The sequence below is a fragment of the Mandrillus leucophaeus genome, unplaced genomic scaffold, assembly GCF_000951045.1.
Source record: "Mandrillus leucophaeus isolate KB7577 unplaced genomic scaffold, Mleu.le_1.0 Scaffold699, whole genome shotgun sequence".
NCBI classification, from domain to species: Eukaryota; Metazoa; Chordata; class Mammalia; order Primates; family Cercopithecidae; genus Mandrillus; species Mandrillus leucophaeus.
Genome location: NW_012107574.1, coordinates 1,505,019 through 1,520,299, shown reverse-complemented (window position 1 = coordinate 1,520,299; position 15,281 = coordinate 1,505,019). Strand labels below are relative to the sequence as shown.

General features: G+C 39.0%; 1 protein-coding gene across 2 annotated transcripts in view; it reads left to right on the top strand.

The window, feature by feature from the left end:
• Positions 1–15,281, top strand: part of CDH20 (cadherin 20, type 2) — a 221,817-nt gene that overhangs the window by 124,220 nt on the left and 82,316 nt on the right. The window lies entirely within an intron of this gene.

Genomic DNA, 15,281 nt, shown 5'->3' with positions numbered 1-15,281 from the left:
AATATGAAGTTATGAATTACAAGATTAATGAAAAGTGTTTGAGTTTTTGTTTTGGTTTGGATTTGGTCAGCCTTCCAGTACCTGTCTGTAATAGAGACGGAAGAATAAAAACTTATTTTCATTTATTTGACAAGTAAGGAAAAAATATGATTATTGCAAAGAAAACACACACCACACACTGAAATAGAAAGGAGGAGTCACTTCCTACCTCAGTCCCTTGCCAAAAAAGATAAAAATTTCTGCCTTTCAGCCACTCTCTTCTAAAAATAAGGTCTGGGTAGAAGACTAGGACCACTTGCCAATCACATTATATCCAAATAACCTGCAGGATCTGGCTATATGTTTGTTTCACTCTCTTTTATTATAAGCCACCTCCAATCATCTTACATATAGTTCAAGTAGACATAGCACCACCTGACTCTGTAACTGCATTCACAAGACATTCTATGTGAACAATGCCCTTGCAGCATAAAACAGCATCCTTAGGGTGTGTAGGTCCCCACTGTGGTAACGTGTTTATTGGGTAGAGACAGATGCATTATTTGCATGGTGCCTTGGAAAAGCATCATGTGTGAGGCAAAAGAACTGAGTGCTGATCCTGGCCCAGCTTCACCAGGCATCTGACTACAGGGAAGCCATTTAAACCATAGAGGCCTTGCTTTCCAAGGCAGTAAAACCAGGAATCTAGACTCATCAATAAAATGATTTCTGAAGTCACTTCCAGCTCATAAATTCTATGATTTATATTTTTAAGGTATGAAAATTTTACTAAATGGTATGACAGGCATTCTACAAAATACTTATCCAGTACTCTTCAAAAGTGTCAATATCACCAAAGAGAAGGAAAACTCAAGAAATCTAAGTCACAGATTAGAGGAGACTAAAGAGCTGTGACAACTAAATACAATGTGGGATCCTGGATTGAATCTTGGAATAGAAAACAGATATTAGTGAGAAAATTGGGGAAATCCAAATAAAGTCTGTAGTTTAATTAAAACATATGATTGATAGGTAAAATTTTTAATAGACCAGTTTGTAAGACAAAGATTCCGAAGCTATTAGTGAAATTATTTTTTGGAAAAGAGGGCAGCTCTTCTCTTTTAATATGAATATGCAAATTTAAATAACCATAAGGAGGCACACGATTTGAGTCATTTATTCTGGTTTGGGTTTCTTCAATATGGCAATTTATAAAACCACTGGAAGGTCATATTCCCCTAACAATATTTTTGACTACATAATCATCTTCTAAGAGATTATATGAGTTTAAAACTATTTGCCAGATGTAGGAATATAAAGATATGAGAACTCAAGTTGGAGAAGCAAGCAAAAGAACATGATTTATCAAAAAGAATAAGAACCTTATAATTCTGTTCTAAATGACACTGAAATGATGAACTTTCAATTTTATGTCAAATTAATATTTATCTAAATTGTATAGGTAACAGCATCTTCATGTTGAGCATTGCTTTTGTAAGGAACTTTTCATAAATTACTGCAAAACGTTTAAATAGAGACATTTAAGTTTAAATTCTGGACCCCTTCACTGTAGAATTTACCCTACAGAGTTCTAAAAAATGAACTCTCGTAACCCTATCATTTAACAAGCTTCACCGTTTGGGGTGGCCCCATTCCACAGTCTATTGCTAACCTCAATCCTCTAGCCTATGGTTTGGGTGCCCCCATTCCTTTATTTGCTCCTAGGTGGGTATAGAAACCAAGTGGCTGCTACATAATAAACTTCAATGTATTTGAAGTAGTAGGCTTGAATTTTTTCTTTCCTTCTTTCAGTTATCAAATGCAAAGCGTGACCTGGCCTGGATATTCTATGTTCTCTATAGGATTTGGGAGTTACCCCTCTGAGGTTTTCCCATACCTAGGATTGTCTTTTTTTTTTTTTTTTTTGTCATTGTTATGGGTAAGACCACAAGATGATGTACTTTTTATATTTGGCAGTTAAAACCTACAAACCAAATCTGCCTCCAATGCTTAAAGGACTTCTAATCTTAATAGAGCTGCTTTTATGTTTAAAAATTAAAACTATGCATGGTTAAACAGATAGTATAATTACACAACTTTTTAAAAACAAAAAGTTTGGAGAGAGTTGTCTTGGGAGCAAAACATTTTTAGCCACAAAAACCTAGCTTTGGATGGGAGACATTTTGGTTTTGGAACGGAAACACTTTTTTTTTTTTTTGAGACGGAGTCTCGCTCTGTTGCCCAGGCTGGAGTGCAGTGGCCGGATCTCAGCTCACTGCAAGCTCTGCCTCACGGGTTCACGCCATTCTCCTGCCTCAGCCTCCCAAGTAGCTGGGACTATAGGCGCCCGCCACCTCGCCTGGCTAGTTTTTTGTATTTTTTAGTAGAGATGGGGTTTCACCGTGGTAGCCAGGATGGTCTCGATCTCCTGACCTCGTGATCTGCCCATCTCGGCCTCCCAAAGTGCTGCGATTACAGGCTTGAGCCACCGCGCCTGGCCGGAAACATTTTATCTTAAAAAAACTTCTTGATTAATGAGTCTGTCTCAGGCAGTTCAGGCTTCTAACAGAATACCATAGATTAAGTGGCTGAAACAACAAACATTTATTTCTCACGGTTCTGAAAATTGGGAAGTCCAAGATCAAGATGCTGGCAGACCTGGTGTCTGGCGAGGGCTCTCTTCCTGATGTGCAGATGGCTGTTTCATGGTTGTATCCTCAAATGGCTGAGAAATCATCTCCCTTGTATCTCCTTTCATTAGGCCACTAATCCCATTCCTTAAGGCTCCACCTTTAAGACCTAAGTACCTCCCAAAGGCCCCACCTTCTAGGGAGTTAGAATTGCATATGAATTTTAGGGCGGAGACAAACATTCAGAGCATGAATGCATTTCCAGGAGAACTTTTTTCAGTCAGAAACCTTCTAAACAGACCTTGTGTTCTGCTTGAAACCTCTGTGTTTTCTTCCATTGTAGAGCATCAATGTGTGTTTGACGCATTCCCTGACTCTGAAAACAGGTAGTAATCTCTGATTTCTCGCTGATTCCTCAGTGGTCGTCTAATTATAGTTTATTAAAATAAGCTCTGGGATGTGAATCTAGAACACCTGGTCTGAATAACTTAATCTCTCTTAATAATTAAGTCATACCCAGCATTTATTTAGCACTTAAGAGTTTTGCCAAACACTGTTCAAAGTGCTTGTTGTATTACCTCATTTAATGCTAACTACCACCCTAAAAATCAGGTATTCTTATTATCATTTTCATTTTCCTTGTAGATGAGGAAACTGAAGCACAGAAAAGTTAAATTACTTGCCCAAAATATCCTGGTGGCAGAGCCACTCCTTATTTAACCACTATGAATACGACTACTTCTTCCTAGCTAGGTAATTTTCTCCAAGAAATTCAATGCCAGGTCTGTTTCCTCATCTGCCTTTTGACTGGATGAGAGTGGTATGAATACCTGTTCATTCTACTTCTCAGACTTGTTGGAAGGATCAAATATGATGGTGGTGTAATATGTTTGGAGGTTTTCCCTCATCTTTGGAGTTTTTTTTTTTAAATATGGAAAATATGTGGCAAGACCTTAGCTCTTTGGGAATTGAGGAAAACCAAAACTTAAAACAGAGGAAGCTGAGAATTCTCCAGCCTCTACCCCACCCCGTTTTTCATCCAGGCAATCCATAGCTGGCTGTGTCCCAGTTGACCTCACACAGCTGCTACCCTCTTCTCTTATGTTCTAATTTTAAAATGCAGATTATCAGTGAATAATCTGGGTTCTCAGTCAACTCTTTTTATGAGTAAAGGAGCTAGTCTTCCTTCAAACACTCTTAAATAAGACCCATCTACAGCATAATGTGAGTGTTTAAACAAATATGGCTGTCTTTCTGCTCATGGCATTTCCTCTGCATCCTGCCTCTTCTCTCCAGCTCTGTTTCTCTTTTGTTGTCTGCCTGAATGTTGGCATGAGACCTTCTGCATCTGGTTGCCTTCTCATTCCCTACAACCTCCTTCTTTTGTCCCTCCATCCTCTTATTTTACTGTGATAATATTGAAACATTTTGTAGTATTTATTCTTTTTCAGAATAGGGTCTTCCTTACTGAAGAGGAATAGTAGAACATTCTAAATATCCTGTTTTAAAAAGAACTCCAAAACACCAAAAGTTGTTAATGATGTATTTGATCCTCAGTCATAATTTATTAGGACCATTCTTTGCCATATATGGGGAAAAGCAGGGTCAGGAAAGTTGCCCATTAAAAAGGCATCTTGGAAAATATCTCTTCCCACTTGAGGCCACCACAGTCCTCTCCCTTTCAGAGCCAAGCAGCTGGGTGAGTTCTGCCAGACAATTGGCAAGCAATTGTTCTCCACAAACGCATTTGATTCTGTATACAGCGTTAGAGCCTCCCTCAGGGTTGGGGAATCAGGCTTAAAGCTTATGATGTGTATAACCTGTGATTCCTTCAGGATCTGAACAGAGGCTAAAGGGCCCTTATATGCAGTAATTTAACTTGAAGCTAGATTGCACATAAGCATCTGAAAGCAGAAATCAGCCCTGCAACTGCATGTGAATTAACGAAGGCAAATTAGCCCGGGATTTGTGTTTGTTGTGTGGGAAGGTGATGGCAGAGTAAATCTTCCAAATTTAAGTATATTTTATGTTAATTGCATAAAGTAGCATAGATTTGTTACTTTAAATCTCATCCATGGGGAGCTGGAGTTGGCTTGTTGATTTCTTTTATTATCCACTAAAATGACTGCAGTCCTTGTTTGTATTTACTTGAGAAGCACAGATCTATTTCTGAACAGCTTTATAACTTTAAGTGTGTTAAGAAACTTCTTTTTAATACCATCCAGTTAATCGTACGGTAATAGCTCCTAAGTGGAACATTATATCTATCAGTCTTAAGTGCTGCTGTGGATATAATAGCTTTGGTCATATTATTATCATCTTTTTTATTTAGAGCTTTTGGAAAGCTGAAAATTAAATATGTCTCAATCAGCTATCATTGTGGCTATTACTTACCTTAGTGCTAAATACATAAATAGGACACTCTATCACCTCTGGTAAAATTATATTCTGAATTCTCTGATGACGGAATATAGGTTCAATATAGATAAACCTCTTACCTTGTTTTCTCACGCTGTCCTCAATTAAAAATGTTCTGCAATGACAAATTTCTGTGCACACTGATTTTTAAAATATCAGTTAGTGCATCTTGTGGGGAGAAATTTGGGATGAAGGAGAAAGAGGAAGTGGTGGAATTACATCCATGTATGGTAGATATTAATGCTAAGTCCTATATGCACACCACCATACTAAGCCCAGAAATGGCCAGGTATTGGAAGAAAGTCTGGACCAAAAAAGTTGACCTAAACTAGATGTTCTCAAAGTGTGCCACTCCTTGCTACTCAAGATGTGGTCCACCAACTAGCAGTTGTTGGTATCACCTAGGAGCTTTTCAGAAATGCAAAAGCTTAGGCCCTACCCCAGGGTGACCTAAGAAAAATGTGCAGGCTGGCACGACCCTCAGAGGATTCCTATGCACTTTCAAGTCTGAGAAGCCCTGTCTACACCACTCCAGAAGCCTCCCCTGGGAAGATGGAAAAGTGTTGTTCCCCTCTGCTTAACCTCAGGTTATTAACTAGGAATACTCCAATCATTCCTCTTAGGAGAGAATGGTGCTATACCGACAACTGAGAGTGAAAGGCTGTAACTCTTTAAAAATTTAAATCAGGCATTGAGATTTGGTGTCTGGGGAAGGAGAGATAGGGAACAGGGAAAGTGTCCCATACTCAATTCCAACCAACTGTTGAAAAGAAAAGCTCCTGTTGGAACAATTTGACCTTCTTCTCTGTGAGATGTTATTGGATTTGAGTTCCTTCCTTTCTTCTAGAGGAGGACACACTGGGTTGTTTTTTTTTTTTTTTTTTAATGACCTAAATTCAGTATTCCATCCAGATGCTTTCAATTTGGCAGGCGGGAAGCAAGTTTTGCATAGAGACTGAGCTCACTGAAAGGGATTAGAATTTTGAGTTTAAAATTCCAAAGGCATTTTAAAGTCAAGAAACTGTTTAGGGGGAAAAAATAAATACAAGTGACCTTGATATGATTCTGCAATGATATTCACATCTCAGAGTCATCTTGGAATGAACTCCTTTGGGTACCTTTGCAACTAGTCTTCCTGGCACTGAATTCAAAACAACAGACTTTATGATAAATTTCACTTAGGCAAATGACAAGAAAAGTAAGAAGCTGAGTACGATCCAAAACACATCTAATTTAACAGGAGGAACAACTCACAGAAGCCTTATATGCAGGGCAGGGAGGCAGCAGCATAAACAGGCAACCACCACTACAAAGGGTGTACTTAGCTAATCACATCTCAGAATTGGCTGCCTTCTTTGCTGTTTAAAACAGTCCTGGAAGTCACGCTCATGACAGACACCCATGGGAGTGACTAGGGTAGCACCACCATCTTTCCCTGAAGGTAATTTGCAGGATCAGATGGACTCTGGTCTCAAAATAAATTTGAGACTTTGGATATCCCTTGACCATATGGTTTATTTATTGCATAAGCTGTTTTGCAGAGGCTTTTTACTTAGCCATTTGTGATTTTCTCTTGTTTTTGCTATCGTTTTCAATAATTAGATGTCCTAGACATAAATAGTGACCAATGTCAGGCAATATTTAAAAACTTTCTTAAAAGTATTTGTTCTGAAGTAATTTTTTGATTTAGGAGTAAATATATCTTTTGGTATTTTTAAGTCAGAATCTTATTTAGAATATTTCAGGTAAAAAGTACTAAAAAATTATATGATATTGTTATTTATATTTTCTGTTCACTAAGGATAATAACATTAATTTTTTAGTTTTAAAAGGAAAATAGCAATTTTGCATTTTGTGAAAAGGTAAATTTGAGTCATCACATATATAAATGATATAAAAATCATATACATGGCCTATACAAGTAGGGTATTTGAATTTAATATTAATTGGGAAAATATTTTGGATTTTTATTACTCTAACAAGTATTCTATCTCAAGCAGGAGTATATAAAATTAAAGAACTCATTCAAAATAGGATCAAAATGATTACTAACTATAGAAAAATAGTTATGCATGGTGTATTAGTTCCCTAAGTTGAGGTAACAAAGTACCACAACCTGGGTGACTTAAAAAAAAAATTTATTTTCTCAGTTCTGGAAGGTAGAAGTTTAAAATTAAGATCTTGGGAGGGCCATGCTTCCTCCAAAGCCATTAGGGGAGGAGCTGCCTTGGCTCCTCCAGCTTCTCATGGCCCCATGCATCCCTTGGCGTGTAGCAGCATAAGCCCAATCTCTGTCTCTCCCATCTTCTCATGACCTCCTTCCCTGGGTGTCTGCTCCTATTCTTAGAAGGACATCAGTCATATTGTTACCAGTGGAGGGTGTCCAGGTTCTTGGCATTTTGAACAAAGTCTTGGACAAAATGCACAAACAAAGCAAGGAAAGAATGAAGCAACAAAGCAGAGATTTATTGAAAATGAAAGCACACTCTACAGGGTGGGAGCAGGCCAAGCATAGCGGCTCAAGAGCCCTGTTACAGAATTTTCTGGGGTCCAAATACCTTCAAAGTTTCCCATTGGCCATTTGGTATATGCCCCATGCAAATAAAGTAGTGGCCCTCAATCAGATGCTGAAGTGAAGTTATAAAGGTTACACTCTTATGCGCACGTCTGATTGGTTGCTTTCCACAATCAATCAGAAGCTAAATAGTTACAAGTTGCACTCCTATGCAAATGAAGACTTGGCCCCCATTCAGAGGCTGCAGTGAAGTTACAAAGTTACACTGCTATGCAAACATCTGATTGGTACTCTCAATCTTCCATCTGCCAGGCAAAAAAGGGAGGGGAGTGCAAAAGGAGTAGCCTCTGGTCCTTTTGTTACTTAGGCGTGAAAAGTTGGGGTTTTCCTTTTCCTTTTGATTGCTGAGAGAGTAAATTTCAAATGTTCTCACCATTAAAAATAGTAAGAGTGTGAGGTGATGGATATATTAGCTTGCTTTAGTCATTTCACAATGTATACATATATCAAAACATCACCTTGTACCTTTAGTCATTCCACAATATATACATATATCAAAACATCACCTTGTACCCCATAAATATATTACAATTATAATTTGTCAATTAAAAATAACAAAGTCGGCATGAATCGGCCTTAGGTTCTCTGCCTTCAGACCCTATTCTCCTGCCTCAATATTGAATTAAGGACCCATTCTAATAGCCCCCATTCTAATAGCCTCATCTTAACTTGATTGTATCTGCAAAGACCCTATTTCCAAGTAAGACCACATTCATAGGTACCAGAGGTAATAAGGACTTCAACATATCTTCCAGGAGGGACACAATTCAACCCATCCCATATGGCTAGCATTTTCTCAGTGATGGAATATAGCCAGTAACTTTACCAAAATGATATATTATCCTCTCTATGCTCCAAAAATTAAAGATTTTTTCACTTGGCTTCACAAAAAGGAAACAGAAATCAAACAATAGCTGTTAATGTAAGATGCCCAACAAGTATTCAATATTAATCTCTTAGCAAAAAAAAGAAAAAGCAGGGGGCATCTAGGGCATGTCAATGGTGGCGGCACCAATAATAAGGGCTAATAACTCAAGATCCTTGAAGTTTTCCAGTAACACACCTGCCTGGATGGCACAGGGTTCAAGAAAACGAAGTTCAAAAGGTTCCTCAGAGGAAGAGATAAAAGCCTGAGTGCCTAAAGTCATTTGCTCCACAAATATAAATAATTTAGCATGGCAATTATTCTCTGATAGCAGTTGAATGTTTAGAAAGCATAATTCACACTAAGTTATATACCATTCAGGATTTCACATATTATAGTAAACAACTTCTTGTTATTACAATTCTGTGTTTGTATCTAAATACCTCGCTTTCTTCCCTGACTTAATTGTCTTCCTGGACTTACAATTTCCCATGTCCCCCTTGGAGTACCATTTCAAGGGCCCTTTCTGTTGTCTCTTTTCCCTTTTCCCCTCCAGGCTCCTTCTCTCTTCCTTGTAGGCACCTTCATGAGTGCTCTCAGCACTGTTCTCCTACTCCTTGTTTCTTCTAATCTCAGCCCCAGCTCTTCACCCCATCCCAGCATCATCCTCAAGAGAATCAACGGCTGATAGACTCTCAACTACCCTCCCTCATCCTCCCAGAGCTTTTTCTTGGTGGTCTGTGTGAATCTCTAAATCAAGGAATGTTAACCTGAAGTGTCAATATTGGTATATTTTTCTGAAGAGTGTAAAGATTGTTGTCAGACTTTCAAAGAATTCCCTAATATCAAAAGATGAGAGAGCCAGACTCTAAATAGTGAAATGCTATTGTCAATGAACATGTTTGGAAGGGCATAAGAGGGATGAATGTGGTGGGGCCTTCTCTGAAACCCACCCTTTGACTTCCTTCTCTTGGGGAGGCTGTGCACTGGGAGAGAAAGAGGAGAGCACTGCTGGGGGCTGCAGTGAGTCTCCTGTTCACATTCTCCTCAAAAACTATTGAGTTACTCTGAGTTCTGCTTCCTGGTATTCAAGCAGAAATCCCATCTGAAGGTAGGTTCGGTCAACTCCCAACTCTGGGCACTGTGTCCTCACTCTGTCCAGGGGTGACTAAGATTCCAGGACTCAGGAAGCACAAATTCCTAAATCAAGGAGATGTGACAGACACCTGGACCATTGGGAAAATGTGTGCCCCTGACAAGGAAAAGAGAATTCTGCATCTTTAGAAGGGTCCAGAAGTGTCACTTCTCCCTCCTCTGCCCACACTGAGTCTGGAAACACCTTGTTAGCGATACACTAAATGAGATAACATATGTAAAGCACCCAGCAAGGAGCCCAGCAGATATTAGGGATTCAATAAATATTAGTTACCTTCCCTATTAAAAGTAACATCAGCTATAGTGTTTATGTGATTCGCTTGCTATTATTACTATATAGCACAGTAAGAAGTGTGTGCATAATTAAATACATACCACTCTGGTAATTTTGTTTTTAAATTTTATTGATAACATCATTATACGCTTTATGTAAGCTCAGAGTTTTTGTGCTTATCCAGCATGGTTATGCTTCTAACTTTCAAAAAAAATCAAGGGCACATCTGAGAGAAAAAGAGTTTGGTGGTTTAACAAGGTGTAAAAAAAGAAAAAAAGAAAAAAAAGGTTAACATACTGTGCAATTCTAATTTTTTTTCTGTCCAAACCTAGTCTCACCCCTTCCCCTAATATCTCCACCAACCCACTGTCCTCTCTGCCCATCACACAACGCTCCCTTCCCTTTGCCTCCATTAAAAAAATAAATAGAAACATAGATAAGCCAAAAAGCTTAACATGTCACTGCTAGCAAAGACCAGGCTATCTCCAGGAATATCCCCTCCCGTCTGTTTTCTGGATGCTTTGATTCACTTTGCTGGTCAACTTAGAGTCTGGGAACCCCAGCAGGGTAGAGCTTGCTACAGTAGCTGACAGTTCCCTGCCAAAACTATCCTCACTACAGAATCACTGATCAAAACACTGGCTAGAAATGAATGTGGGCTGTGACTCAAAGCCACAGGGAGCTGAAAGCAACCACACCCATTTATCAATATCTAGGACTAGAAAGAAACATTAGCATCACAGTGAGTAACAGCCAGACCTCTCAGACTTGAAAGCAGACATTAATGAACCAAGCCCAGAGCTGACGTTGAAGTCAAGGTTGTGGCAAAACCAGTTAGAATCCTCCATCATGGTCTAGATGTGAATGATGAGTACTAAAATAAAATGTAGGAAGCCACTGGACATATTTAGAAAACCCTCAACAGGATCTATCAATGTTTAACAATAATCTTGACTCACAACTAACTTCAGGAAATGACAGTATCCACAAATGGAATCAATCATTTCAAAATAAGCCTTGTAATATCAAACAACTTCAGCTCCCAAGTAAACCCTGGAGAGTATTTTAAACATGCTCTTCACAGAGCTCACTAGAAATAAACCAGTTGGCCTGGCTGTCCAAGAATATGCCCTAGATATTGTTTTCAATTGAAACTGAAAATAGTGTCACTGTCTGCAGGAACTGGAACACATTACTTTCTACACATATACCCCTACAGCTACTGAAAAGAAAACCAAAAAAAGCAAAGAACAGCACCAAATCTATTAACTCTAGTCATTCTCTAGCCCCCTGGCCTCTCTCAAGCATTGCTTTGGATCCGATAGTTACAACTGTCATTTTTTATAAAGAATGGCGTGTTGGCTCATCTTTAACTGCATGGACCTTTTGCTAGTAGCATACATACTTCCCACTGCACTAAATAAAATAAAAGTAGCAATAAGAATCTCAGAGTTTTTAGAGTTACCAGATTTGCAAAACTGAATTGACATTTTGATCTCCAAAACATTTTTAAATTTTGATAGCTTGGAAATAAATTCTTAACTCTCAGAATTACATGTAAAAAAAAAAAAAAAAAAGAACTACATGGGCTGGAATTTTGTTTTGTTTTCAAATCAAGTGAATTGTAATGGTCCATTTTGAAACAACATTGAAATGAAGCAAGAAGATCAACAGCATAGAGGATCAAAGCATCCAGAAAACATATGGAAAGGAATATTTATGCATTTCGAAATCTATATATAATTCTACAGAGGAACTTAGTGACCCACCGAGATACAGAATCTGCTCTGGGAAGGAGGTATACTAGTCACGTAAACCATATAAAGCTCCGACCTGAGCAATCTGGAGGAACTTTGTCTCTACAAAAAAAATTTACAAATGAGCCAGGCATGGTGATGCGGGCCTGTAGTCTCAGCTACTCAGGAGGCTGAAGCAGGAGGATGACTTGAGCCCAGGTGGTTGAGGCTGCAGTGAGCCATAATTGTGCCACTGCACTCCAGCCTAGGCAATAGAGCAAGACCCTGTCAATTAAAATATATATTTTTTTCTCATTAAGCTATATATATATACAGCTTAATGAAGACATACTTCTTAAGAGAAGCAAATAGCTTCTTTTTACTGTGTGAATAGTAACTCATTACTTTTTTTTGAAATAAATGGTAATTTACAAAAGGTAAATAATTCTGATAGTGATTCCCCTTTACCTTTTTACGAACAATTCTTGTTAGTATTTCATAAATTTTCAAACTCACAACATTTACAATACGAACTTACTATTTCACTTAAATGCTATATCATACTGCATTTCCTTAAAAATGAGTATTCAAAAATCCTTTTATGACATGATGTTCTAGTCACACAGAGTTACGGGACAAGAATTCATGATGTCACCGCCATTTCTTCAAAGGCCATCTTGTTATGACTTTACCTTCCACAGTTTACCTAATTAATAAAGGTGTTGGAAACATTCTAGGGGACAGAGAAGAGGATTAAGTCCATGGAAATCTCTAAATGGTTTTTCCCTGGATCCACAACTTGAGGCCAGTTTCCCATGAGATATCTATCTAGGGACTAATCTAGCAAAGTTTTGGGAACTCCTCCTAGTAAAGTTTAGGTCTGAGGGAAGCAACATTCCCTCAAGATGGCTTTAAGGCAAAGAGAGAAATTAGTGCACAATTACAGAGGTAACTCATAGAATCCACACGCAGGAGTTTGGGCTCAGCCTCCAGAGGGACTGAAACAAGGAGCAAGAGCCTGCCCTCTTCCCGTGCCTTCCCCACCTCCCTCTTCTCGTCCCACTTCCTCTGCTCTGCTTCTGCAGGGCGCAGGGCCCCAGCCATGCCTGCAGGTTCCTTCCATACTCCCAGCAAACAATGTGCTTGGCCTGTCTTGGCTAAGTGTCCATCCTGTTCCAGTTTCAGCCTGGGGGATGGGCAAGTTCTTTGTTACAAACAAGGCTGCAGGGGCCAGTCCTTTAAGGATGGAAGTCAGTTCTAAGACAGAAATATGCTAGACAGACACTCTGAAAGCTGACTGGTACCATCTCTAATGAGAGTACATATATATAATGATCAGCTGCCACTGGGGAGACATATTGCCACGATATCCCTTCAGATTTTCTCACTAGAATCATGTGCAAATTATAGTATTGGAAAATCAGTTTCCTACTCTCTCTGTGTTTGGAGAGGCTTGGGAGGCCTAATTTGCCTTCTTCTCTGCTTGAGAATCTGACAATTTCCACATCATCACAATGAAGAAGCACATTTATGGTGTTTGGAGGGTTTTTTCCCAAAAAATGTCAGGTATAGAGTGTCTTTTCGACAAGCCAGGTACAATTTTATGTCTCATTACTAACAAGCTTCCATTTCTCACTATCCATCAAATACAGGGTTTGCAACTTCAATCACTTTGAGGAACCACCACTCCTGGCCAATAACTAACATGAAATCCCAAGTTAGAAAGATTCACTCCCTCCAAAAATAATGAAGGAAAAGATTCAAACAATTATGAGGAAAGATGAACATGATAGTTTATACCATAGGGGTATTTTCTTCTCTACTTTTGGAAAGACAAACTTTTACTTAGCATCTCTTATGTTCTACACACTGGGCCTTCCTGTGGCACATGAGAGGATTTCATGCTTATAGCAACCCTGCAATTCTATGTATTAGAAACTCTCTGGGCCTCAGAAATATTAAATCTTTGCCAAAAAACACAGAAGTAGAATCTAAAGCTGATTCTGCCTGACCCCAAGGCTTATGTTCTCTTACTAGTACTAATAACTAGTATCTATTGAGCATTTGCTGTGTGCGAAGGCTCTGCCCCATTGCCTCACATATAGTGACTTATATAGTAGACGTAGGAACTTCTATTAGCTCCAATTTACAGGTGTGGAAGGGGATGCACAAAGAGGTTAAGTACTTGCCCAAGTTTACACATCCTGTATACAGTGGAGCAGAGGTTAGAACCCAGGCAGCCACACTTCCCATCAAGTTGCCTCCCCTGGAGAATGTGATTCTGTACATATCACGGGTCCTTTTGTAATCACTCTCAAGTTAATAGGCCTCAACTGTACCTACAAGAACAGTCGTGATCCAATCACCAGTGTCAACATGAAACTAAGTCAAAATTGCATGGTTTGCCTTTTCACTGCAATGTGTGGAGAACAGAAACGATAATCTTGATAGCCAAGATTCTCAAATCCTTATTTCTCCCTAAAACAATTATTTTTCCTTATGGCCCCAAAAGATTCAAGGCATCAAGATATGCTAAGGATGTTCTCAGTGAGGGAAATCCCTTTTCACTTCTGTCTGTAGGGATGTGTAGGGGTGTGTGTGTGTGTGTGTGTGTGTGTGTGTGTGTGTGTTTGGGGAGGGGAAGGACATAGTACTAAAGAATAATGGTAAATCTTTTCTAAGAATATTCTTTTTCTTATCTCTCCTAAGCATATTTAATGCTGAGAGACTTTTAATGCACTGTGTTTTTCTAGTATCCCCTTTTCCCCCCACTTGCTCCATTAAGTGTTTTCCAATTTCAACTCACTACAGTGCAACTGGCTTAGATAATGTACTGTCAACCATACCTCATACATCGTGTCCAGGGGACTCGCCTTACTGTAAGCGTCACTTCAATTGCAGCAAGCTGGCTATGGGCCATGACCTGTTGGGGCCCCAGTGCCCATTTATTGTAAACTATGGCTTGTGGGTGATGCTAACGAAGTTCCTCAAAAAGCCTCATTTGCATGACTTTACATTTTGCTGTGTTTCCTTAAAAATTGCCAGTAAAAGACTGGCAAAGGTGTTTTTTATTACGAATTTGTTTCCCCATTTCTTGATCTCTCCTGTATGGGGGAAACTAGTTCCATTCATCCCACAAATCTCAACAAATCCCTTCATAACCACTAAAAATCAAACCCCTCCCCTCAAAAATCCTAAAACACAAATGTGGTCATTACCTCCAGATTTGGAGCTTTATATGTAAATTGTTTATGACATTCACAAAGCTGGGAAGGAACTGCAACAGCACTGTAATTCTGGAAAGATGAAGCCAACTTCAGAATTCAATTTTCAAAAGGAAATGCCATGTTTGTTTCATGTCAGCCTCTGCTTCAGATCAGAATAACAACAACACATGAATAAAGCTAAAACCGTTGCTCTGGCTGGTTATTTCCAAGCAAAGCAGAGGCAGATGGAAAGCCACTCAGTTGGCTTTAGCTCCTCATGTTGTCTACTTCCAGTCACTTTGGAAGCAGCTGAGCAAAGCTTAACCCCAGTTGGATGAGAATACACACACACACACACACACACACACACACACACCCCTATATAAATAACACTATTTTAGAAATACAGACTGGGTTGTCACACGCACAGGTGATCTGGCTGC